Genomic DNA, 25,847 nt, shown 5'->3' on the forward strand with positions numbered 1-25,847 from the left:
ATCAAAGAGGGACAAAGAGGGATCCCTGGGTGGCGCAGCGGTTTGGCGCCTGCCTTTGGCCCAGGGCGCGATCCTGGAGACCCGGGATCGAATCCCACGTCAGGCTCCCGGTGCATGGAGCCTGCTTCTCCCTCTGCCTCTCTCTCTCTCTCTCTATGTGACTATCATAAATAAATAAAATTAAAAAAAAAAAAAACAAAGAGGGACAAAGATTATAACTAATTTTTCATATTTAGTACATGAATTTCTCATCTCTTCTCCCAATGATGTCCACAATCATCTAATGTTCCTCATTCTTACACTTCAACACTTTTGCTATTGCCTTCTGTGTCTCTCATTAGAAGGGCTTGCAATAATGGTAATATAAGTCCTTTATCTATTTTTATATGTGCATTTTCTTCTACTTACCATTCCTGGTATTCAGTTTAATTCAACTGTGAAAATGAGTAAATGAAACCTGTTTTATTTTTTAATTTTTAAAGATATGTTTATTCATTTTAGAGAGAGACAGAGAGTGGAGGAGAGAGTGGAGTGGAGGAGGGAGTTGTAGAGGGAGGAGATAGAGTCCCCAATGAACTTTGTTCAAAACAACCCTCTGCAATTTTCTTCTAAAACCTAATAAAAACTGACCTTCACTTTGTCTCTTTGGACTTACCTATGGCTCTCAATAGTTTGCTTGTCCCAAGTTCCAATTCATTTGCTATTCCCCAATAAATTCATTTTTTTAATTAAATGGTTTTCTGTTTAAAGTTAACACACTATTTTGACTCTTACCATGCATCAGACACTTGTCTGGGCATCGAGGATCCACAGTAATATCATACCAGGGACCAGGGATGGTCCCCATCCCCATTCTCACTGAGAAAAACAAAAGAAAGATCTAAACGATATGTAAATTAACAGAAAAGATTTGGATACTAATGATCCTATGCAGAGAAGCAAGGCAAGGTCTTGTCAGAGAGTGATTGGAAAAATACTTCAGATTAAATGATGAAGAAAGTTCTCTCTAATGAAATAAAAACTGAGAACTGAATGTCAAGAATGAGTCAATCATGTTAATAAAGATCAAGAAGGAAAATGGTCTAGGAAAAAGTAACAGCTAGTGCAAAATCCTTACTGCAAACAATATAATGTAGCTGAGGAACAAAAACACAGTATGGTGGGACATGATGAGAAAGAGAAAAAAAATGGTTCGAAATAAATGAGAAGAACTGGGAATAGATTGGCAATATCATGTAGGCTTTTGTAGGCCAGGGTCAATTGTTGAATTTATTATAAATGCATTGAAAAGCCACTGGGACATTTTAAGCAGGTAAGATACATGATTAATTTTTTTTAAGGAAAGCATTCTTGACTATAAATATTTAACTTAACTACAGAACGGAATCTTTGCAAAAATGTCCAAATTGGACTGAGCCCATACAAAAAAATAAATTATTAATATCTATCTTTTCACACAAATCACTTTTAGATATAATTGAATTTATGCAATCAATTATTATTATTACTAGTAGTAGTACTGAGAAACTGGCTTTGTCTAGGAATCAGAATACGGGTTTTGGGATTTTCCAATAATGGTGTGACTTTGAGTGAATTACTTTCCTGGAACACTTCATGCCCTAATTGGAAAAGGTAGATGTCACACAGGCTCACCTTTAAAAATTCTACAAAAACATTCCTTTCCTCTTTTCTACCCCTCTTCAAGTCACTTTATTATGAATCATTTTCTTTTTTTTTAATTTTTATTTATTTATGATAGTCACAGAGAGAGAGAGAGGCAGAGACACAGGCAGAGGGAGAAGCAGGCTCCATGCATCAGGAGCCCGATGTGGGATTCGATCCCGGGTCTCCAGGATCGCGCCCTGGGCCAAAGGCAGGCACCAAACCGCTACGCCACCCAGGGATCCCATGAATCATTTTCTTAAGGAAAAAAATATATATAAAACAATGAAAACCAGGGCTGTTCACACTTGTTACTTCCCTATTCTCATCTGCTAGAATTGACCAGCACAGATGGAGTCTAGAAAAAAATATCTAATCCAAACATTAGTTATCATCAAAGACAGAGTTTCTATAGCATCAAAATTTAACTGGGTGACGGGCACTGAGGGGGCACTTGATGGGATGAGCACTGGGTGTTATTCTATATGTTTGCAAATCGAACTCCAATAAAAAGAAAAATTCAAAACATACTTGATTATAGATGTCTAGCATAATTTACTTGCTTATTTAAAAAAGTTGATTCTATCAATTCACTAAATCTTTACTTTTTTATATATTATCTAAATTGAAAAAAAACAAGGAAAATTAAGGATGGGATATATCTATAGATATTCAGTATAAACATTCTGATTTTATTTTTTTTCTTTTTTTTATTTATTTATGATAGTCACACAGAGAGAGAGAGAGAGACAGAGAGGCAGAGACACAGGCAGAGGGAGAAGCAGGCTCCATGCACCGGGAGCCTGACGTGGGATTCGATCCTGGGTCTCCAGGATCGCGCCCTGGGCCAAAGGCAGGCGCCAAACCGCTGCGCCACCCAGGGATCCCGCATTCTGATTTTAAATACAAAGGGAAATATGAATAAATCAATAATGAAATTATGAAAATGTATAATAAAGAAGTATAACTCTTTACCATTAGCATAAATAATTTTTTCAGTGTCAGAGATGTTTATTATCAGATATTGGGATCAACTCAGTCATATCCATTTTTAAAAGGCATATAATATGTGAAAAACACAAATAACAAAAGGGATAAGACAAGATACAATAATTACACAAAGAATGCCAAGAATCTGCAATGTATTACAAAAATACACCAGCAAATCATGTTCAAACGGTGTGATTAGTTTCCAGGTATAATTTGCCCATATGTACCACCTGGCAAAGCAATAGAAAGTAATTTCCCCAACCCTCGAATCTCCTTTCCCATAGGCTACCCTTCTGAGTTCTTTCCTCTTCAAGGTTGATTTTGACATAAAAATTGTGTGGGGAGAAGAAAAGCAAATAGAAAACGATGAACATAAGGATTAGAGCCAAGACATTCGTGTTTTTCAAACCTTCACAATCGCACTTCTTAATGATCATTTTGGATACCCAGTTGCAACAACGACATGGCTGCAGATGAGCAAAGAAGCAAAATAAGTTGGAAGACTTTGCTAAATAAAAGAAAGAACAATGGACTGATGACTAGCTCTTCCAAATTTAGTTGACATTTTAAATTTGTGTATAATCCTTAGATATCAGAACTTTAGAAAATTCACATGCAAAACAAAGGGGTTTCACTACATTGTATTTTAGCTCTTTGTACATTCCAAAACTGTATGAATCTAGGATGAATCATGCACTAAGTCATACGATAAACATTTATTGGTCCCCATCTTTCCCTCTGACTTCATCTCTAACCACATACTCTCTACCCTTCAGCCACATTGACCTTGTTCTCCTGGAACAAACTTGTTCTCATATGAGTCTTAAGCGTTAAGTACATTCTTCCCCTCACCTCATCTCTTCAATTCATTCTACCATTAAGTTCTGCCATAGTCACTCTCTCAAACTTATCATGCCTGCATTCTATACCAATTTCAAAACAACTTCCATAATTCCTGATTTTTGTGTGCCATGAATTATAAAGAGGAAGCATGCCTAAGGCTCTAGCTTTATGTTGCTCCTTGCAACTGTAAATAGTTTTCCCCCATTAGCCTAACTGACTCAACATAAGCATCTTAGTTTGTAAAGTCTTTTGACATATGGTTCACCTAGGCTTTCAAATTTCCTAACTAGCAATTATTTCAGCTTAGGTCAATGCCATTACTGTTTTAAGAGCATAAGATGATACTTTCTACTTCCTGTGGATTATCTTATGATTTCCTTATGGCTTGTGTAATGCTTCCACATTCCTTTCAATTTTCCAAACTCTGCAATATTTTCTAGGGCTTAGTTCAAGATTTCCTTTCCTATATCTAACATAATCCACTAAATTCTCAGTGATCTCTTCCTTCTCTAAACTCTAGTCACACAAAAACTAAATAATATATACTAAATATAAAATTTATCCCATGCTGTAATTTCTGGTGTAACCAGTTGTTATACAATGATATGATTTCCCCAATCAGTTGAGATGGTCTTAGTGGAAAGTACTTCATTCTATGCCTCTTGTGTAGCACAGATTAGACATTCAATAAGTAGCTGTATAAACAAGAGATTTAGACTATTAGGTTTAAATTTTATTTGCCTGAAGCAAACAGAGGTAAAATACTCTTTAGGATTATAATCTATATATCGGTAAAGTCAGAATTTAAACCTAGAACTCTTAACTCATAGTCAGGGATCTTGTCATCTCAAATTTTCTAATGTATTTAGATCAACTCATAAATAATTTGTCTGGAGTAACATTTGTTTAATAAGAGTAACCCCATGACAAAACATGAGAGAGACCTAACTCTGGGAAATGAATAAAGGGTAGTGGAAGGGGAGGTAGGCGGGGGGTTGAGGTGACTGGGTGATGGGCACTGAGGGGGGCACTTGGTGGGATGAGCACTGGGTGTTATGCTATATGTTGGCAAATTTAACTCCATTAAAAAAATTTAAAAAAAAAAGAGTAACCCTAAAGTTCTAAAGAAATGCTTAATAATATGACATAGCACATACATTCCACAGAGCAAAATATTGACATTATTTAATATGCAAACTAAGTGTTTTGGATTAAAGAAAGTCACAGCTCTCAAATATTAGTATGCAAGTAGTCAGTCACCTGATACCTGGAATTTCCTCCCCAGTACAACTATTATGCAACAAAGACTCTGACCTGGAAGATATGTATTGTTTAACAGATTCTGAAGGTGATTCTGATAATCATGGTCTTCAAATCATGTCTTGAATTGAAGTAGTAGCTTGCATCTAAATCTCTATGGAAATGGAGTTGAGGGAAATATGGAGGACCCTCAACACGACATTTGGGTATAGCTTTGGAGAAGTTGATGTGAGTCAGTGTCATAGTCCTGAAGTTCTCCCTAAAACAAGCAATTGCTTTAAGAAATTTGTCTCTTGTTGCTAATACAGAAGAAAAGAAATTGCTTCTCCTTTTCAGCAATTTTTAAAAATAGATTATTTAATAATAATGTAGAGAATTTTTTTAAATTTCAAGTACTATAAATATCTAGCATACCGATTTTGCTGAATTAAAAATTAAAAAGAGGGGGATCCCTGGGTGGCGCAGTGGTTTAGCGCCTGCCTTTGGCCCAGGGCGCGATCCTGGAGACCCGGGATCGAATCCCACGTCAGGCTCCCGGTGCATGGAGCCTGCTTCTCCCTCTGCCTGTGTCTCTGCCTCTCTCTCTCTCTCTCTCTGTGACTATCATAAATAAATAAAAATTAAAAAAAAAAAAAAAAAAAAAAAAAAAAAAAAAATTAAAAAGAGACTCCCTATTCTCATCTAATATCTTCATGTACAGAAAAGAATATAAAGAAATCTTTTCATTAGCAACACAGTAAGTGGCAAAAAGCACTGTCTGAAAACACTGATCTCCTCTTGGGATAGTCCTTTTATCTGATGCAACCTACCAACTCTAAACACTTCTAGGTAACAAACTCTCATTGGCTTAATAGCCCACCAAAGGTATCCACAGTCAAGTACCCACAACCTATAAACATGTTATTGTATACGGTGACAGAGACTTTGCAGATGTTATTAATGTTAAGGATCTTGAAATGAGAAGATTACCCTAGGTTATCAGACTAATAAAGCTAGCCTGATAAAAGTGAAAGAGATGGGAAGAAAAATGGGTCAGAGAAATGTAAATTGAGAAGGACTTGATATCTAGTTTTGAAGATGAAGGAAGAGGAACAAGAATATAAGACCTCTAGAAGCAGTTCATGGCTATTAGTTTATAGGAAATGGAGATAGAAATGGTTAATTTTATGTGTCAATGTGGATGAGCTAAGGAATGCTTAGATCACTGGTAAAACTTTTTTCCTTGGGTTGTGTCTATGAGACTTTCTAGAAAAGATTAGCATGTGAATCAGTAAACTGACTAAAGAAGATAGCCTTCACCAATGTGGGCTGGTACATCCATTTCCTTGAGTGTCTGAATAGAACAAAAAGCCAGAGGAAGGGCAGACCCTCTCTACTGGAGCTGGGACACCTATCTTCTGCCCCCAGGTATCTGGTACAAGACATGAGAGCTCCTTGTTCTTGGGCCCTCTGATTCTCAGCAAGACACCATTGGATCCCTTGGTTCTCAATATTTCAGGTTTGGACTGGAACTACACTACCAGCTTTCTTGGGCTTCCACCTTTCAAGCAATACGCCATGAGATTTTTCATCCTCCGCAGTCACAATTATATATCAAGATATCTGTTTGTCTGGAGAGAGTTGACTAATATAGAGACTCTGGTCCTACAACCTCAAGGAATTGAATTCTGCCAAAAATCCAAATGAGCGGGATATAGATTCTTCCCCAGAGCCTCCAAAAAGAAATGTAGCCTGCTGACAACTTGATTTTGATTGAGTGAGACATGTACCAAATATAACTTACAAAACTATAAGAAAATAAATTTGTGTTGTGTAAGTCTCTAAGTGTATGGCAATTTGTTACATCAATGATAGAAAATTAGTACTGACCTAATGTAAGTAAAAGAGAGTATGTGATTTTTAGCAGGAAGGAAAGAGAGCTATCATGCCTGAATGCACAATTCCAGAAATGGCTTCAAGCATCATCTCCTACTCAATTTTCAAGTTAAGATTGAGATCAACATATGGAAGCCCAGCATTTACCACTGGGGACGTGAGATTGATAACTATGATTCAACACCTTACACTGAAAAAGTAATTAAATTCCAGACCAAGTGAGGCTTTAAATAAATATGCACTTGACAATTCTAGGCAAACATAGATTAGTAAGAAAAATCACAATTAAAAATAAAGTAGTTCTCAGCACTTAAAAAAAAAGTTCTATGTCAGAGACTAGGTCTATTTAGTTCACTATTCTCTTTCAGGGAAACCAGGTATTTTGCTGTTGTTCAAGCATGGATATCTTGTTATTGTTAACCTCAAAAAATCAGAATTCCCCTCCACATAGTGATTAAATTAAGGGACCGCCTTCTAGAAATTCATATGAATATTTCTGAAAATTTTTCCTTCTATTCCAGGGTATAATGATTTCACTTTTTAAAAATTACAGTTGTGTGAACTAGTTCATTTAAAAGATTCTACTAGCTTATTCTTGTACATTGCTGTAAAAAATGGCAAATTTTTTTTCATTCTCTCTAGATTTTTTAACGATTTTGAACAGTTTTATAGTATTTTTTATTCTTACAATTCTAGGATAAAGATTTGATTTTATTTCCTCACCTGTAAAATATGGATATTAATATTCATATCACATATGTATTGTGAGGATTAAATATGGTAATGTATGGAGTTGTGTAGAATAGTACTTGATACTTTTAATATTACCATAAATTTCAACTCATTGTTATTGATAACTGCTTTTTCTTACTTAATCTTTTGATAGATACTTTCATTGTCATTTTAAAAAGCCCCTTTCAAGAGGCTGTCCATCTATGTTACATTTTACCATCAATCACTTATCCATTTTTTTTCCATTATTCAATAACCTTCTACTCTGCAGGCACACACTATGTATCGAGGTTAGAAAGATGACTTTCTTCACTATCAAAGTGCTCAGGATCTAGCATCTTTAAATTAGAATGCTCAGTAAAGGGCACATAGTATACCATTCTGACTAATGTAGGTTAACTACAACCAACATTCACCAAACTCAGGGTGAAGGTTTATTTAAAATGTAAATGTTCATTTCTTGTGCCTACAAAGTTGGCTATGGATACTGGAGACCACACAAATTGTGGGTGATAGTTGAGTTTTGCTCCTTATAGAAACATGTGCCCCACAACCTCTGCAGTAGTGGAGAAAAACAGGAATATGAATATATCTGCTCATATTTTATTCACCAATGCAAATCTCATGCTCATACCAAAACTCAAGAAAGCGAGGAAGTAAAATCTCATGTATTCAACAGGAGAACCAGAGATATTAGTTTTTAACACTGTCTCTCTTTTGTACTTCTACCTTCACAATGACTAAATTTTTGAACAGAGTTAGAAAACTGGCAGGCAAGGGATGGTACCTTCTGGTAGATCTGTTTTGTATGATTAATATTTGAGGGTCATATAACAAACACCAAATTATCTAAGTTATTTTAAAAATTGATCGGCTTCAGTTCCAATAATAGTAAATACAAATAAGTCTAATAAACCTGATTTCACAAATAGCAAATATTTAATGAGTATGTTTTATAAGTTACATGTTTACTATACATCAAGATTTACATTGTTTTTATTTTTTTTAAGATTTTATGTATTTATTTATTTGAGAGAGAGAGAATGAGAGCAACAGGGAAGGAGTGGAAGGAGATGAAGGAGATGGATAAGCAGACACTTCACTTAGAGGGAGCCCCACATGAGATTCGATATCATGACCATGAGATCATGACCTGAGCCAAAATCAAGAGTCAGATGCTTACAAGACTGAGCCACCTAGGTGCCCCAAGATTTACATTGTTTTTAAAAAGTGACATCAAATCTATAAAGAAGTACACCTTCATATATATATATATATATATATATATATATATATATATATATATATATATATTTAAGCTTTTATTTATTCTTGAGAGACACACAGAGAGAGGTAGAGACACAGGCAGAGGGAGAAGCAGGCTCCATGCAGGGAGCCTGAGGTGGGACTGGATCCCAGGTCTCCAGGATCAGGCCCTAGGCTGAAGGTGATGCTAAACCGCTGATCCACCCAGGCTGCCCCACCTTCATAATCTTGATACGGCTTTTTTGCAAGGGGTTTGCCGCCAGAACACAGGTGTCCTGAAAACCACCGCTAAATCTAAACCAAAATGGAAAGGAAAAGACTCACATCAACATCGTCGTCATTAGACACGTAGTTTCAGGCAAGTCTACCGCTACTGGTCCTCTGATCTACAAATGTGGTGGGATCCACAAAAGAACTATCAAAAAATTTGAGAAGGAGGCTGCTTAGATGGGAAAAAAGCTCCTTCAAGTATGCCTGGGTCTTAGATAAACTGAAAGCTGAACGTGAATGTGGTATCACCATTGATATCTCCCTGTGGAAATTTGAGACCAGCAAGTATTATGTGACCATCATTGATGCCCCAGGACATCAAAAACATGATTACAGGCACATCTCAGGCTGACTGTGCTGTCCTGACTGTTGCTGCTGGTGTTGTTGAATTAGAAGCAGGTATCTCCAAGAATGGACAGACCCGTGAGCGTGCCCTTTCTGGCTTAGTGGGCTTACACTGGGTGTAAAACAATTAATTGTTGGTGTTAACAAAATGGATTCCACTGAGCCACCCTACAGCCAGAAGAGATACGAGGAAATCATTAAGGAAGTCAGGACCTACATTAAAAAAATTGGCTACAATCCCAACACAGTAGCATTTGTGCCAATTTCTCGTTGGAATGGAGACAACATGATGGAGCCAAGTGCTAACATGCCTTGGTTCAAGGGATGGAAAATCACCCGTAAAGATGGGAATGCCAGTGGAACCACACTGCGTGAAGCTCTGGATTGCATTCTGCCACCAACCCATCCAACTGGTAAGCCCTTGCGTTTGCCTCTCCAGAACGTCTACAAAATTGGTGTTATTGGTACTGTCCCAGTGGGTCAAGTGGAGACTGGTGTTCTTAAGCCTGGTGGTCATGGCTTAAGGTGGCATGGGGGTCACCTTTGCTCCGGTCAATGTTATAACTGAAGTAAAGTCTGTTGAAATGCACCATGAAGCTTCAAGTGAGGTTCTTCCTGGGACAATGTGGGCTTCAATGTCAAGAACGTATCTGTCAAAGATGTTCATCGTGGCAATGTGGCTGGTGACAGCAAAAATGACCCACCAATGGAAGCACCTGGCTTTACAGCTCAGGTGATTATCCTGAACCATCCAGGCCAAATCAGTGCTGGATGTGCACCTGTGCTGGATCGTCACACAGCTCACATTGCTTGCAAGTTTGCTGAGCTGAAGGAGAAGATAGATTGTTGTTCTGGAAAAAAGCTGGAAGATGGTCCCAAGTTCTTGAAATCTGGGGATGCTGCCATTGTCAATATGGTTCCTGGCAAACCTATGTGTGTTGAGAGCTTCTCTGACTATCCTCCTCTGGGACGTTTTGCTGTTCGTGACATGAGACAGACGGTTGCTGTGGGTGTCATCCAAGCAGTGGACAAGAAGGCAGCTGGAGCTGGCAAAGTCACCAAGTCTGCCCAGAAAGCTCAGAAGGCTAAATGAATATTATCCCCAACACCTGCCACCCCAGTCTTAATCAGTGGTGGAAGAACAATCTCAGAACTGTTTGTGTCAATTGGCCATTTAAGTTTAATAGTAAAAGACTGGTTAATGATAACAATGCATCGTAATATCTTCAGAAGGAATGGAGAATGTTTTTGGACCATGTGTTTTTGTGCGTGTGGCAGTTTTAAGTTATTAGTTTTTAAAATCAGTACTTTTTAATGGAAACAACTTGACCAAATATCTGTCACAGAATTTTGAGACCCATTAACACAAAAGTTTAATGAGAAAAAAAAAGAATCTTAATATAATATAGTTTATTTTCTCAAAGTCCCAAAAAGAATCACATAATTTTTAAAGCCAAAAAATCTGTTTTAAAGAAATTTTTCTATATCATAACTTTCTTTGAAGAAATTATATTTCAGTATCTATACCAATTACAGAATTTTTGCCAAGTTCATAAATTTTAATGTTTTGCAATTAGCTAAGGGGATAACTGTACTTAGAACTTGTATTTTCTTTCCCATTCAAAGATCATTTTGCTATCTAGATGGTTTTCTCCTTTTGGAAGGGGCACTTTCATATGTCTCACCGCTGAGGAAAGAGAGAATCTACAAAAATTAATTTCCCTAGCTCAGTGGCAGAAATGAGAAGAGTTATTGAGACCTAGCCTTATTTCACCAGTTCAATAAGTGTCTAAAGATCTAGGGATAGTGCTTCAAAGCAATTTTATATTCTATTTTAAATATTCCAATGTGTCTTACAAGTATAAACTTCTTGTTAACTATTAAGATACCATGAGTACCAGCCAAGCAGTACCATGTTAATAAAAGTTTGTCTTCAAATTTTGGCTCCTATAATTTGTAGAATGCTTCAGAAATTAAATATATTCTTTATGTAGAAAAAGTGGATAAACTAGTCCTAACATCCATTCATCCATTTCCCACACCCTGGAGTTATGGAATAACACCAATTTTAAAATGGGTTAGTTATTTCTTGATGCTCTGTGTACTCTCCACAATAATCACTCAAAATTTTATTATCAATAGACTCAACTTGAGTATTCTCTACTGTTAATTAATTAAGAGAAAATAAAAATACTGAAATAAATACGCCTGTGGATAAACAGAGCAACTTAAGAAAGCTGGATTTCTTTTTCCAGCAATGTCAAACCATGTTTACTATAAGTTATTATGGTAGTATGAGTCTGATTTTTCTAAAATGTTTATGTTATTTTAACAATGTGTGCTCTTTAGCACATAAAACTTCTTTGAGTAGAGAGAGATTTAGTTTGAAGTTATGAGTTGATTCACTTGATAGTCTTTCTATCAGTTATTCCTTGGAAAAGCTACATATTTCCAAATACTTTGTGCTATTACCATAAAATGGGGATTTATTACTGCGTGCATGATTTTGCATCTCTCTTCCACTCTGATCTGTCTTCTCTCATTTTAAAAGTTGTTGTCATGAGATTCCTGGGTGGCTCAGTTGGTTAAGTGTCTGACTTTGGCTCAGGTCATGATCCTTGGGTCCTGGGATGAGTGAAGTTTAACTCCCTGCTCAGCAAGGAGGTTGATGCTCCCTCTCCCTCTACAGCTACCCCTGCTTGTGCTCTCTTGCACTCTCTCTCTCTCCCTCTCGATGTCAAAGAAATGAATAAAAATCTTTTATATTAAAAAAATAGAAAAACAAAAGTTGTCATAACTATCTGATTAATTTATTAAGAAATCTCCAGGACCTTTCAGTTTATAATATGTTGAAAGTCATGCTCGATAGTAGGAAACAAATGTGTCACATCACAGCAAGGCTTTTGGATTCCTATAAAACCTTAGTTTTAATCCCAGATTCAACAATTAGGTGAACCACTTAATCCTTGTAGTTTTATTTAAAATAGTGATAAGGGATTTTTCCCTCATAAGGTTCCTCTCTCAAGGCGCTATAATGAAGAATAGATGGTTTACAGAGAAGCCAACTAAGCATCTTGCACATAATAGACCCTTGTCATGCCAATTCTTTTTCTTTCTCTAATCATTTTATTTACTATTCAAGGCTGCTTACAGCATGTATATACCTTTAACAAACACAAAATTAATGTAAGAACTTCTGACTCTATTTCTTTTCATTTATCTCTCATCTCTCTGTGAAATGATGCAAATAGTACAAAATTATATTTTGTTTATGTGTCCAATATAGAATAATATATGTCTAATTTATATATATATGTGTGTGTGTATAGTAAAAACTATATAAGGAGTTCCTAGTGGTTATTTAATTTAAGGCCAGTTTTAATTATAAGAGATTTTTGTCTTAAATGATAACTTCAGCACCTAGTCTTGTATGACTTGATTTTTAATCCAAAATATTCCCATTTATATTTGCACACATAGTCTCTCCTCTAGTCAGCTCACATGATACTTGAACCATTCTCACTTCCATCACTTTGTGTACATGATTCTTTCTTATCTAAATACCTTCTCTCTTTCTGTCTTCTATTCACATTTTACTTAAACAGAATGAGACTCTTGGCAATTACTCCCATCTTCAATTATTTATCTCACATTTGAATTGCTTCCTTTTCATCTCTATTGCAGATATAACCATGTAATTAAATATGGCTTTGTATAACGTACTATGGTTTAATGTGTAAGATTTGTTTTGTCTAACTAGATGAGATACTTCCACACATTAGTGACATATCTTCAAATTATCTTCTATACAACCTGATAGTTGATTAATTGAATAGATTTTTTAGTTTATCTTATATATTTTTTAGAGTCCAGTGTAGTTAACATACAGTGTTGCATCAGTTTCAGGTGTACAATATAGTGATTCAAGAATTTCATACATCACCCAGTGCACATTATGAAGATTATTAATTTAGGTGCAATGTCTAAACAAAAATAGTTCTAATCTTCTATTTTCTTTCTCCTTTAAATCTCCTTTATCTTCCTGTATCCCTATTAGCAAATCCAACCATATTCCTACAATTTCACACCGACCTGTTGCATGATAAAAGATACGAGTAAAGCCTAACACCTTGCCATGAGGTGAAAACAACAACAACCACAAAATAAGACTGATAGTGAGTAAATGAAGTGAGTTTCAAAGACTCCATTCTAAACTTCATTCTGAGCCTCATTCCATGTCTTCCTACAGGCTATATGACTTCAGAGTAATTTCTCCCCTATATTACTTTCTCACTAAGCCAATTACACTACCCTTCCTTCCCAATCTTCTACAGTGTTTCTCAAGACAAAGATATATATCTTTTACTTTAGCAAGGTTTATTTCTAATAAACATAGGGAATCAAATAAGATTAGATTAAAGCTCCTAATAACAAAGTTGCTATAAAAGTTTCAAAAATCTGATAAAGTTTTTCACAATGACCATTTAATTTCCCCAAAAACTGCTTTTGTTATTTTTTAAAAGATTTTATTTATTTATTCATGAGAGACACAGAGAGAGAGAGAGAGAGAGAGAGGCAGAGACACAGGCAGAGGAGAAGCAAACTCCATGCAGGATGCAGGGAGCCCAACATGGGATTCAATCCCGGGTCCCCAGGATCACACCTCAGGCTGAAGGTGGTGCCAAACCGCTGAGCCAGCTAGGCTGCCCTGCTTTTGCTATTAATTTGGTATTGTACACTACATAATTTTTCAAATTTCCTGTGCTAGAACTTCATTTGTAAAAATGTAAATAAAACATTTTCCAAATTCCTCCTAAGTATGACTATTTCTAATGTGGAGATATGTTTGTACTTCAGTAAGGAACATACTGCATCAGTTCTGAAACAACTTCAAATCCACTTGGGCTACTTAAAACATTAAAGGTCCTTGGGTTTTGTACCTAGAGATTCTTATTCAATAGGTCTGCAATGGAACCTGGACACCTATATTTTTAACAAGCTCCCCTGGTGATTTTGATACACAGTAAGACATGATATCTGGGAAACATGGCATTTTACTGTTAGTGTAGAACAATAGCTGTCACCTGTTTGACACTTGACAGGCCCCCATTTAAGTTGTCAGCTCAGGGGAGCTTACTAGTAGCACCTACATCTTCATGTTTAAATTTATGTACTTAAAAATGTGCATTTAAGCCAATCTCTTTTTCTATACTAAAATAATTCAATATACTAAAATAATTCAACTAAAAAAGCAGTATTCTTTTCAAAAATTTAGCAAGAATTGAGTAGGAGTTCTGTGATTACACTAAATTACTAATTTCTTCAAATAATACAAATTTCTGTAAAGGTCATCAAAATTCAGTTCATTTGAGGTGATTTTTTACCCCCAATTATATCAAAAACAGATAGATTCATAGATTTAATTTGTGCCTGGTTATTATAAATTTTAATCCAATGTTCCAGTACATCAAAGGTATCAATCTTCTATAAAACATAACTATTTCTCTTTATTGTTTCATTCTTTCTCGTATATACTGTATATGCAAAATGTACAAAGAAAGCTAACATTTATCAGATGTCTTACAGTCAGTCCAATATATGCTGTCATGGTTCTTTTAAAAAAAAATAAGAAGAAGCAATATCTACAACTTAATGGCATTTGTTTCTGGAGTTATTAATACCTATTCTATTTCTTCTGAGACAAAATAATATATGCAGGTATCTATGCTGTGTATATCTTCTGAGTTTTTCAAGTTCACTGTTCATGAACAAGCTCTAAGTTCTAACCACAGTCCAGAGCTCCAGAAATGCCTGAAAATAATTAAAGCAAAACTCATGCTAACCAAGAAACCATTATCCAAACAATCTTGTTTCATAGTGAGCCATTGCAATAATGTAGCCAAAAGGGTACATCAATTTTCCAACTTGTAATTAAGATTCACATTATTAATGAGAAGATTATTTTTGATAATTAGGCATAAATATATGTAGAGAGAGAAAGGAAAAATCTTATTAAAGTCTGTTGCCATTTAGAAAAAAAATAGTGGTGTGAAGAAAACATCTAATAAAATTAGAATGAGAGTTCTCAGATATATATTTTTACTTATCTATTTACAGTGCTTAAAGAAACTTGGAGTCTACTGTCTTCCTAATAGGTCTTATTTTAAACCATAGACTTGTAGCATTACAATTTTTGTTTGTTTTTCAGGAAGCATTTATCTTCACTATTTTTTAAAAATTATCCTTCTTACAACAAATGCTTCTGTTAAAATAGTAACTAACAAAGCATGGAAAGAACAATGGATATCTCAAACTTTTGATTCAGACCAGAGAAATATTCTATAAGCTAATGCTCTGTTCCCAATTTTAAATAAGTATCTTTTCTGAAGGTATATCATACACAAAATGTATAATAATAGCATTTAATGTTTAAAATATTTATTATAATATTACTTGATTGCTTGCTATTTACTAGGCACTATGTGAAAGATTCTACATGGATTATTTAACTGAATTTAAATAACGTATTTTATTATTTTTGTATTTTTTATATGGTCCACACTAACAGAATAAATATTGAAATTATTTTGCTTTACTTAGTAGATGCAGATAGACTTCATTTCCTGTGTGATTTGTCAGGAAGTATAGGCATTAAATGTCATACAGAATACATACTGTCCTTAGAAGTTTTAATTTGAATGTAATATGAATCCATTAATAGAGCAGTAGCACATGGAAGGCATTGAAAGGAAAGGTGGATCAAGACTCTCTCATAAATAAATAAAATCTTTAAAAAAAAAAAAGAAAAGGTGGATCAAGAGAAGAATTCCTTTAGAAGAAGATGATAATCATTTACAAAGGAGGAAAGACATACTCACGTCCATACTTCAGTGATAGACGTACACAGGAATAGAAAGCCAAAGAGAGAATACAATGAAAAAGGAACAGGATAAGCTATGGCTATTGCAGGCTTAATTATTTAACTTACATATACTAACATAACCAAGACTGCATTGATGGAATTTTAATGAGTTTCATCTTAGATGCACTCTCTAGCATAGTAAAAATCATAGCTATACTAAACTTGCATTAAGAAATAAGAATTACCACTTTAATGTACACTTTGTTTTCCCTTAATTTAAAATTATAAAATACAAAGCTTTTGATAAATCAGTTTCAAATATATACACAAATATATATATACACAAATATATGTAGAACAGTTTATATATTAACTAAAATTTTACTATAATCTCAGTATTTTCAAAGATTAAAGCATCAACAGTCTTTAATATTATGAAAGAAGTGACATAACAATAGTGTTCCTGGATTTGAATGAAATATTCGTATATCAACATTTTTTTTTGGTCGGGCAGGGGGCACATTTGAATGTTTTTAATAGAAATGGACAGTTACAGGGGCATCTTAGTGGCTCAGTTGGTTAAGCATCTGCCTTTGGTTCAGCAGGGAGCATGCTTCTCTTTCTGCCCCTCCCACACCCCCTACCAGACTAGTGCTCTCTCTCTCAAATAAATAAATGAAATTTTAAAAAAGAAAAGAAAGAAATGGACAGTCATATTTGAGTATGAACTAAATATAATGAGTATCACATTTTTAATAAAACAGTTTATTTCAGGAGAATTACTATTTTAAGCCCTGACCAGTGGAAATTTGGTAGAACTTTGCTAACATTACAAGAGACGTGTAAGCCTAAGTGAAGAATGACTGCAATTTGCTTTGAGTAGAGTACTGAAAACCATAAGTTACAAATAAATGTAACTATCATTCCCCAAGGTAGATGCAAACTGAAACAAAGAAATATTTTTCTTAACTCTAGAATCTTATGTTCTAGTGAGATAAATGGTGAGGCTGAAACTCATTGCCTAGATGCAATTGATGAAATTTAATTTTAATATAGATGCATATAACAAAAGGAAGTGGAAAGATGAGTTACTTCACAAGAAGCTCTGTCATTGCTTGTATTTGTCTGTCATACAAACAGCCAAATCGGAAAACAGCCTTGTCTTACAGGGATAATGTATGCCTTTTATTAAAAAGATATGGAGGCAAAGAATTTTATGGATTCTTGTTTATCTGTAACACTGAGCCTAAGATTTATAAGTCTAGAGCATATAGATTGTACAGAGCACATGCAGTAATATATTTGGAGAAAATAAATCTCAACAAGAAATCATAGTCCAAGATGATATCTTTCTATTTTTTGATATCTTTCTATTGTTTTCAAATACCTTATTCATAGTCAACAAATTATTTCCATTTGAAAGTTTTAGTGGTGAATCTAATTCAGGGCTCCATCTTAACACTAACCTAAGGTTCAGTCATTTTCTTAAAAGACTCTGTATTTTTACTATTATGTAGATTTTTTTTTTTTTACTTTAAAACATGTAGTACATGCTAGTGGATAATTTCTCTGCCCCACTTTTAAAGAGCTCCTAAAGGCATTACTTGTGAACATTCTTGATTTGAAATGTCAGCTAATACCACAGTCAATAAGTTTTTATGGCTAATATTTCAATACCTGTTTACTGTGCATATCACATACTGCCCTGCACACCCAAAATCAATTTATAAGATACAAACCCTGAATAAAATTTGAGTAGAATGTAAAGTACTTCCATTAAAAAAATTTGTTTTCTAACTTCAGAGCAATAAAAATTTTATGTATAGTTTCTGAAAACATTTTTACATAAGCTAATTTGCTTTCTTAAATCGTGCTATTATTCAACTTTTAAAATCTTCCCAGACTATTGTTTTAGATTTTAAAAGTCCATTAAAGTAAATGTGCTATTTAGGAAAAAATATGTTGAATAATATGTACTATTTGTTGCTTATTATATCCATGGACATAAAATATAAAACATTTATGTAATGGATGAATGGATGGATGAAAAGATACATAAAAACAATGGGAAAAACTGTCAAGAATAGGGTTATCAATGAACATTAACTTTCTTGGAAAAGAAAAAAAATGATCTGGAGATGAAGACACAAAAATACAGGGCACACTCTGAAAATTGCAAGTAATTTTATTTACCTAGAAAATAAGGGGCAAAGAAAGAAGTTTGGAGGAAAGGCAGGAAGAAATAAAAAGTCATATAAGATTTGGGAAAAGTTGCACTGTCACTGAGTTTGTACAATTTTACACAGCAATGATCCTTTATAATATGTATTTTCTCTTTCATATTTTAATTCCATTTCTAAAACCTACAGGTGCAATGCAAGAGTGAGACACAAAAGAACAAGTCACAGATTGACGACCCAGCAATTGTATGCAAAAAAAAAAAAAAAAAAAAAAGCATACAACAGAAAACATTTTTCATGATCCTCAGTATATTTAGGATGAGAAACCTTGAACTGGTTTTGTTGCATGAATTTTTGCCTAACTCCCGTGAATATTGATAACGATTTTTTTATAACGATTTTAGATTGAACTTTCTAAGACTAAGATCTCATTAGATCATCCTCTTGCTTCTAATATTTTAAATGACTTCCCATTACCTTTATGAAAAACAATTTTTTTGGAAACAATACAAGAACCTTCAAAATATGGTCTAATTTTTAAGCCTTTGCCTTTCTGCACACATTGGACATGATGCTTGTTGGTCATCTCACAAAGCTTCACTTGTCCACAGCAAGACTCTAGAACTGCCCTACTTACACACTCTCCTGCTTTTATCAACTAAAAATTTCATGATTTTAAACAAGTTGCTTTGTTTAAATAATAAAAAAAAAATTAAAAAATCCTCAGTTTTTCATCTGTGAAATAAGAGTAACAATTATAATTATCTCCCCATAGGGTTGTTTTAGGGGCTTGAAAAATTCATGACAATTCATTAGTACTGTATCTAGCAAATTTATTCAATAAATATTCATTTATTACCTATTATGTGCTACACACAATTTTAGATGCTAGAAAAACAGAAACAAATAAAAACATAAGGGAAAAAATCCTTGCTTTCATGAATTCTAGTAAATACAATCGTTAAACAAATACACGTTGCTATTATTAGTGATGATTCTTCAAGACAGCTTAAATGTCCTTCCTTTCAGGAAATCTGCCCTTACTCCTTACTGGTCCACTAAGATGACCATCCCATCTTCTCTCCTGAGTCCCTGATTTAAAACCGAATGCCAATTATTATAAATGGTTGTACCCTCCTACAGGGTAGGAGGACAAGGACCATAGTTTATTTACCTTTTTCCTGTCAGCTCCTCGGATGGTGTGTGGCCCACAGTTGGAGCTCAAAAAGGATTTGAAGAACAATGGGATATGCCATTTTCAATACTGGATTAAAAGAATCAACACAACTCAATTTCAAACCTGTACTTTAAACACCCTGTTTGATACTGCAGCCCAGCCTTTTGTCCTAAATGATTCTTCAGACTCCTTTTTTTTTTAATTATTTTTTTATTGGAGTTCCATTTGCCAGCATACAGCATAACACCCAGTGCTCCTCCCACCAAGTGCCCCCCCTCGGTGCCCATCACCCAGTCACCCCAACCCCCCGCCCACCTCCCCTTCCACTACCCCTTGTTCATTTCCCAGAGTTAGGTGTCTCTCATGTTTTGTCACCCTCACTGATATTTTCACTCATTTTCTCTCCTTTCCCTTTATTACCTGTCACTAATTTTTATATTCCCCAAATGAATGAGACCATATAATGTTTGTCCTTTTCCGATTGACTTATTTCATTCAGCTTAATACCCTCCAGTTCCATCCACATCGAAGCAAAAGGTGGGTATTTGTCGTTTCTAATGGCTGAGTAATATTCCATTGTATACATAAACCACATCTTCTTTATCCATTCATCTTTCGATGGACACCGAGGCTCCTTCCACAGTTTGGCTGTTGTGAACATTGCTGCTAGAAACATCGGGGTGCAGGGGGCCTGGCGTTTCACTGCATCTGTATCTTTGGGGTAACTCCCCAGCACAGACTCCATTTCATTTAAGAAATTATCTCATCATCTACCACGATGCAATCAACACGGAGGAAATTTGATACATGCAGAAAAAGGAACTCTAAATTATGTATATCAGTTTTAAATATATAGATACAGAAATGAATACACACTTTCTGAATAAGGGATGCAGGATCTTTTGTTTTATTCACTGCTGTATTTTCAGAACAATACCTCACATATAGTAGTTGTTCAATAAATACTTGTGGAAGGTCTGATTTGCTTTATTATTATGAACTATGTTCTTCTAAGGATAGGTAAAACTACCGTAAAGAAATAAAGAAATATATATGTTAAACAAATATACATGAATATATACTTATAATAAAATGCATATCAAAACAAACATAGCATGTAATATATTATATATGTGTTTATATATATATAAAGGACATGTATATATGTCCTATACATATACATGTCCTTTGTATTTAAATATATGTCTTGACTTGTGATGGCTTTTATTTAGAAAAAAAATATTAGCATTTTATCTTAAATTTAAAGATGTACTCATTCAGGATTGAAAATCATTAAACTATCGGAGTAGTCAGAATCAGATTGTTCGGTCTCTAGTCAACCTTCCACACATTTAGCAGATACTAGCTTGTGTTTTGTTGGCTGTGAAAATTGACATATATTTCTGTCAACGAGATACATACCTACAGACACAAGAAAATGAATCACATTGCAGAAGTGATATGCTGATCAGTATATATTAATCCACTCAATCTTTTCACTTAAATTTGTCTTCCTTTCCTACTCTTTCTATTCAGAGAAATTGACCCAAATACTTAGATCAAAATCTGTGTATGGAAGAATAAGATGAATGACAATATTTTGGAGGAATGGGGATAAAATATTGTACTGAGTGGACTGTGACCGATTCTAACAGCCTTGGAAGAGTATCTGACTTTAATAACTACTGATTTATCCAAATTCTGTTTTTGTGTATTGCCAAATATTCCACTTGCCAATGGGCTTTCCATACCAGTCAGACAATTCTTGAATGTCAAAAAGCTGAGCCAGGGCTCTCTGCCTTAACATTTGGAAGAGTCAGGTAAGTGATTTACTCTGCCGGAACAATTTAGTTTGATTTATCAGGCTAGACAGCTTCAGACAACTGTCACCATCCCAAATATGGGTGCATTTTGCCAAACCTGCAGGTTTTTTAAGGAATTGTAGAAACTGTTTTTATTATGATCTTCTATTTTTAAATATTTAAAACAACTGATTTTTTTTTAAGAGAGACTCTGCAGACAGAATAATATAGATCTGCGGGATGCTGTCAAGCCTGGAATATATAAGGGGACTGGATGTACACACACACACGGAAGCCAACTTTTGGATTTCAATTTTTAAGGCTTAACCACCCCATTCTTTAAAGTATAGGTCTTACAGTTTAAGCTTGTTTGTTTGCTTTGTTCCTCTACAAGTTTGTCTAGACAATAGCAGAGCCCCAAAGAGTTGGCTCAGATGGTCTAAAAGGCTGAATATGAACATGTACCCAGTAAGCTAATTATCTTGTTCTTGTCTCTAAAGCATGGACTAAAGTACTTGTTGAGAATAAACAGCCTACTACAAAGCCAGCTCAACAAATATATGAACATCTCCCCATGTATAACGTGTGCCCAAGGACAGTTTCAGTAGCAATTATGAGAAAACTACTTGAACAAATTTTTTTTTCAGCATGATTCATTCACCCCGACTGAAATGACTGTGCAGTTGGCAGAGAAAGCATTTATGTGCCCTTGATTAACAGATTTATTTATAATCTGTCCACTGTAAACAAATCATCTATTCTCTCCCTGAGCTTTATCAGGGATGCTCTTCTGCACCGCTGCCTGGCTTGTCTCGTCACATGCTCTGACATCTGCCAGTTCTGTGGCAGACACTGCCATTGTAAAGTCTTAGTTTAAACCACTCTCCATCCTCTGGGAATATCCTGAACAGAAATTTCACTGACACTTAGAAAATTCAGTCTCTAGTGAAACCTTTCATAGAGTTCACGAAATAAAGTAGCCTACTCGTCAGGTCACTTATTCTGGTTTGCTGCATATTGTCAGATTTATTAAGTTTATTCTAACAGAATCAGAGGTGCTTTTGTGTGTGTGTGAATGACCTATGACCACCATAAAGCCATTTGAACTGTTGACAGTTGCTGCGCACTGGATATGCCAGATAATCTGTGTCTTTTTCTCTCTCATCACACATTAAAAGAACAAAAATCCAATTGTTGTACATTCCTTGAAATAGAATATTGACAAGTAATTTGAGTACCATTCACTAGGGAAAACGTAAGAAAACATTTTCAGTTCCAAATTAAATTGCTAAAAGTGAAAATAACATAATTGTAAAAATAACATAATTGTAAACTCAAGCCTCTGACCAGTGTCAAAAGCAGGAATATATCCATCAAAGTGAAACTTAAGCTGTTTTGATTCATGTGGGGCATTTGGAGGTTGGTTGTATTTGCTAAACAGTCACTGTTGAATGTTTTCGCTATTTGTTCACTAAATAGTTGTATAAGGAGGAACAGAGTTGAATAGGCAAAGCTATATATTCTACTCCTATGACAGAACATTTAATACCTGGGAGGAATAAGGACAATGCATGCTAAGTGAGCCTTCAGACTACTTAAACAACCTCTCTTCTTCTTCTTTTTTTAATTGTCAGAATAGAAACTTTGCTTTCTTTCCAAAATCTACCTGTTTTTAGCTCACTTCATCTCATCAATTCTCACATCTTTTTGCATTTGCTTACAACTTTGAACTCTCCTTTATTTGATTCTTGTTTTGAAACGATGCTAAAGTATGCCTAGCCTCAAAACAAAATGCTCTACACTCTCTCATAACATCTTTTCTCTCTCTTTTCCCTTTAGTTTGAATCCTATTGAATCATCCGAACTTCCTTACTTCTCCTACACCCTCTAAACCTCTAGAATAAGCAAGAAGCCCCCCTTGATGGCCATAAGAAAGCACCATGTTAGATTCATTCACCTTTTCAGTCATGTAACATTTGTAAATAGCATGCCTTCCAAGAAATCTCTTCTCTCCCTGTTCTCTTCCTACCTCTCTGCCTCTTCCCTGGCTTTCCCTCCTCTTCTGACCAATGTGGATATTCCTATTACATTAGTACACTCCTCATTCATCAGTATTCTGCATTCTTCATAATATTTCTCATTCACAGTAGTCTTCATTCATTAGTAGTCTCCTCATTGACTTTTCTTTAACGTGTTAAACAATCTCAGAAGATCATTAAGTTGATGAAAGCTCTAGATATTTTCTAGATAATGTCTGGAGTTAGTACCAGAATAGAACATTGTGCTTGAAGGCAGGCTCTCCAAGCATGACTTTAAACATAGGTTTAAATTCCAGCTTTGTCCCTTACCAGCAGTGAGACACAGGGAAAATACTTAACTTCTCTAAGTCTCAGTTTTCTCAGTTGCAAAATAACAATAGCACCTACCTTACTGTTATGAGAAGTAGACAAGTACTAAGTACATCATAAACCTTCAAAAAATAGTCTACATTCCTGTTATATATGTTCTTCTAACCAAATTTGACCTTACCCTTAATTCTTGATTTCCTATGCCTTACTTACTTCTCTTTCTCTATGCTCAGCTCCCGTAGCCAACTTCTTTTTCTTTAAATGAACTTATTTGCTTGAAAATTTCCAATGAGTACTTGTTTAAACTAGAAGTAAATCCAACACCTAAACCTCATCTAAATTTGGCTCCTACCTTCCTTTCCAAGCTTACCTCCTATCACTTCTCAGTATTCATTGACCATTTGTTAGATGGTGAAACGGGCAGAGCTCATTCTCACTAGATGACCTGTGTAGAGAACATAGCGCAGATCCAGATGGATGCCTCCTCTTTGGTTCCACTACTTAATTCACATGGCACCTCCTTTAAAAGTCCTATGTTGTCTATCCAAATCAGAGCAACTCCCTCTAACACTCATTCAGTCACTACCTACTAATGTTCATTTTCCTTCATATCACTTCAGGCATTTTGAAGTTACACTATTTATTTGCTTATTTATCTTTAGTCCTCCCATATAGACTATGAAGTCTTAGAGAGCTGAGAATCTACTTTTTCATCACAATGCTTTATCATATTTATAATGCTGCCTGACACATAATAGAAGATACAAAATATTACCTGTATATATAAATAAATAATATTATGTTCTCCTGATAGAAATAATCTTCCCTTATTCCAAATGTCCATGACACTTCATCTGTATCATTTTCTTCATATCTTTCACTTTCTAACTTACATTGAGGTATTTTGTAAATATGTCTTACTTCCCTCAGTAGACTCTTAAACTCCTCGAAACTAGGAACTAAGTAATGTTCATCTCTATACGTCTTTTTTTAGCACTTTGCAAGTACTTTTCCACATATTAGGCAACCAATAAATATTTGTAGACTAGATGAATGAGTAAATTCATGCCAAATCTCTCTCTCTCTCTCTGTAGCTGAGTGAATATCTAATTGGTATTAAAGGACATTAGAGATCTGGAGTTTAATATAAACATCTTCTAAAAATTAGACCTTAAAGAACTAGGCTGTTCGACATGAAATCAAACTACTGTATTCAACAAATTCCACTGAAAATGTATTAGCTATCAAGCACAGGCTATGCACTAAATCTACCTTTTTTTTCCTAGTGGTACCAATAACAAGAATCATGGTAAAAATACCTACACAACACAGAAGAATCAAGAATGTCCACAAATTAACAGCAAAATAATAAGCAGAAGAGATAAACACATGAGACAAAAGCTAATGGCAATAGTTTTTAAGCCAAGAGTAATCATAGCATAGAAATAGTGATAAGATAACTGAAGGATTTTTTTTTTTTTTTAATGAAGAAGGATGCTTGGCTGGCTCAGTCAGTTGAACACCAGACTCTTGATTTCATCTCAGGTCATGATCTTGGATCATGGGATGAAGCCCGCATAGGGCTACATGCTCAGCACTGAGTCTGCTTGTTCCTCTTCATCCCCCTCTTCTTCTCCCCCTGCACTCTCTCTCTCTCTCCTCTCTCAAATAAATACATAAAACCTTTAAAGAAAAATAAATAAAAATGAAGATTAACTGTTGAGCAGAAAGGAAATGGAAGCTTTAATATAAGAAGTCAAATGAAGAACACACATCAGAAATACAATTTTAAAACCACAAGACATAAGATTCATCTGCACAAAGTTTCAAGTAATAGCTCAAATCAGAGCTGAAATGTTTTTAATGTTTTCAAAGTCTATTAATCTGGGTCACTAGAAACACTACTTCATATTGTTGCTAATTCATATTTAATGAAAAAAATAATAACAAAATAGCCTCTATCAAATAATTTATAAGCATTTAAAAATTTATCATAAAATTCATATTCATAAGAAATTGCTTTCAAATAATTATCTATGTTTTTCAAATTTGATGTTGAAATAAGAGTATATAGAATTTCCAAGTTGTCAGAGCACTGGGGTGGCTCAGTGATTGAGCATCTGCCTTTGCCTTAGGTCATGATCCTGGGATTGAGTTCCACATTGGGATCCTCACAGGGAGCCTGCTTCTCCCTCAGCCTATGCTTCTGTCTTTCTTTGTCTCTCTGTGTTTCTC

At 34.8% G+C, this 25,847-nt stretch overlaps 1 protein-coding gene and 1 long non-coding RNA gene across 13 annotated transcripts in view; both read right to left on the reverse strand.

Moving 5' to 3' along the window:
• Nucleotides 1-25,847, reverse strand: part of ROBO2 (roundabout guidance receptor 2) — a 1,648,622-nt gene that overhangs the window by 1,181,498 nt on the left and 441,277 nt on the right. The gene's annotated exons all lie outside the window — the stretch shown is intronic.
• LOC125754137 (uncharacterized) overlaps nucleotides 20,347-25,847 on the reverse strand; it is a 35,892-nt gene continuing 30,391 nt past the window's right edge. Inside the window, exon 3 of the long non-coding RNA XR_007407626.1 lies at nucleotides 20,347-25,295. This is a non-coding gene — a long non-coding RNA (uncharacterized LOC125754137). The remainder of the gene's footprint in view (nucleotides 25,296-25,847) is intronic.

The sequence above is a fragment of the Canis lupus genome, chromosome 31 (assembly GCF_003254725.2).
Source record: "Canis lupus dingo isolate Sandy chromosome 31, ASM325472v2, whole genome shotgun sequence".
Taxonomy (NCBI): domain Eukaryota; kingdom Metazoa; phylum Chordata; class Mammalia; order Carnivora; family Canidae; genus Canis; species Canis lupus.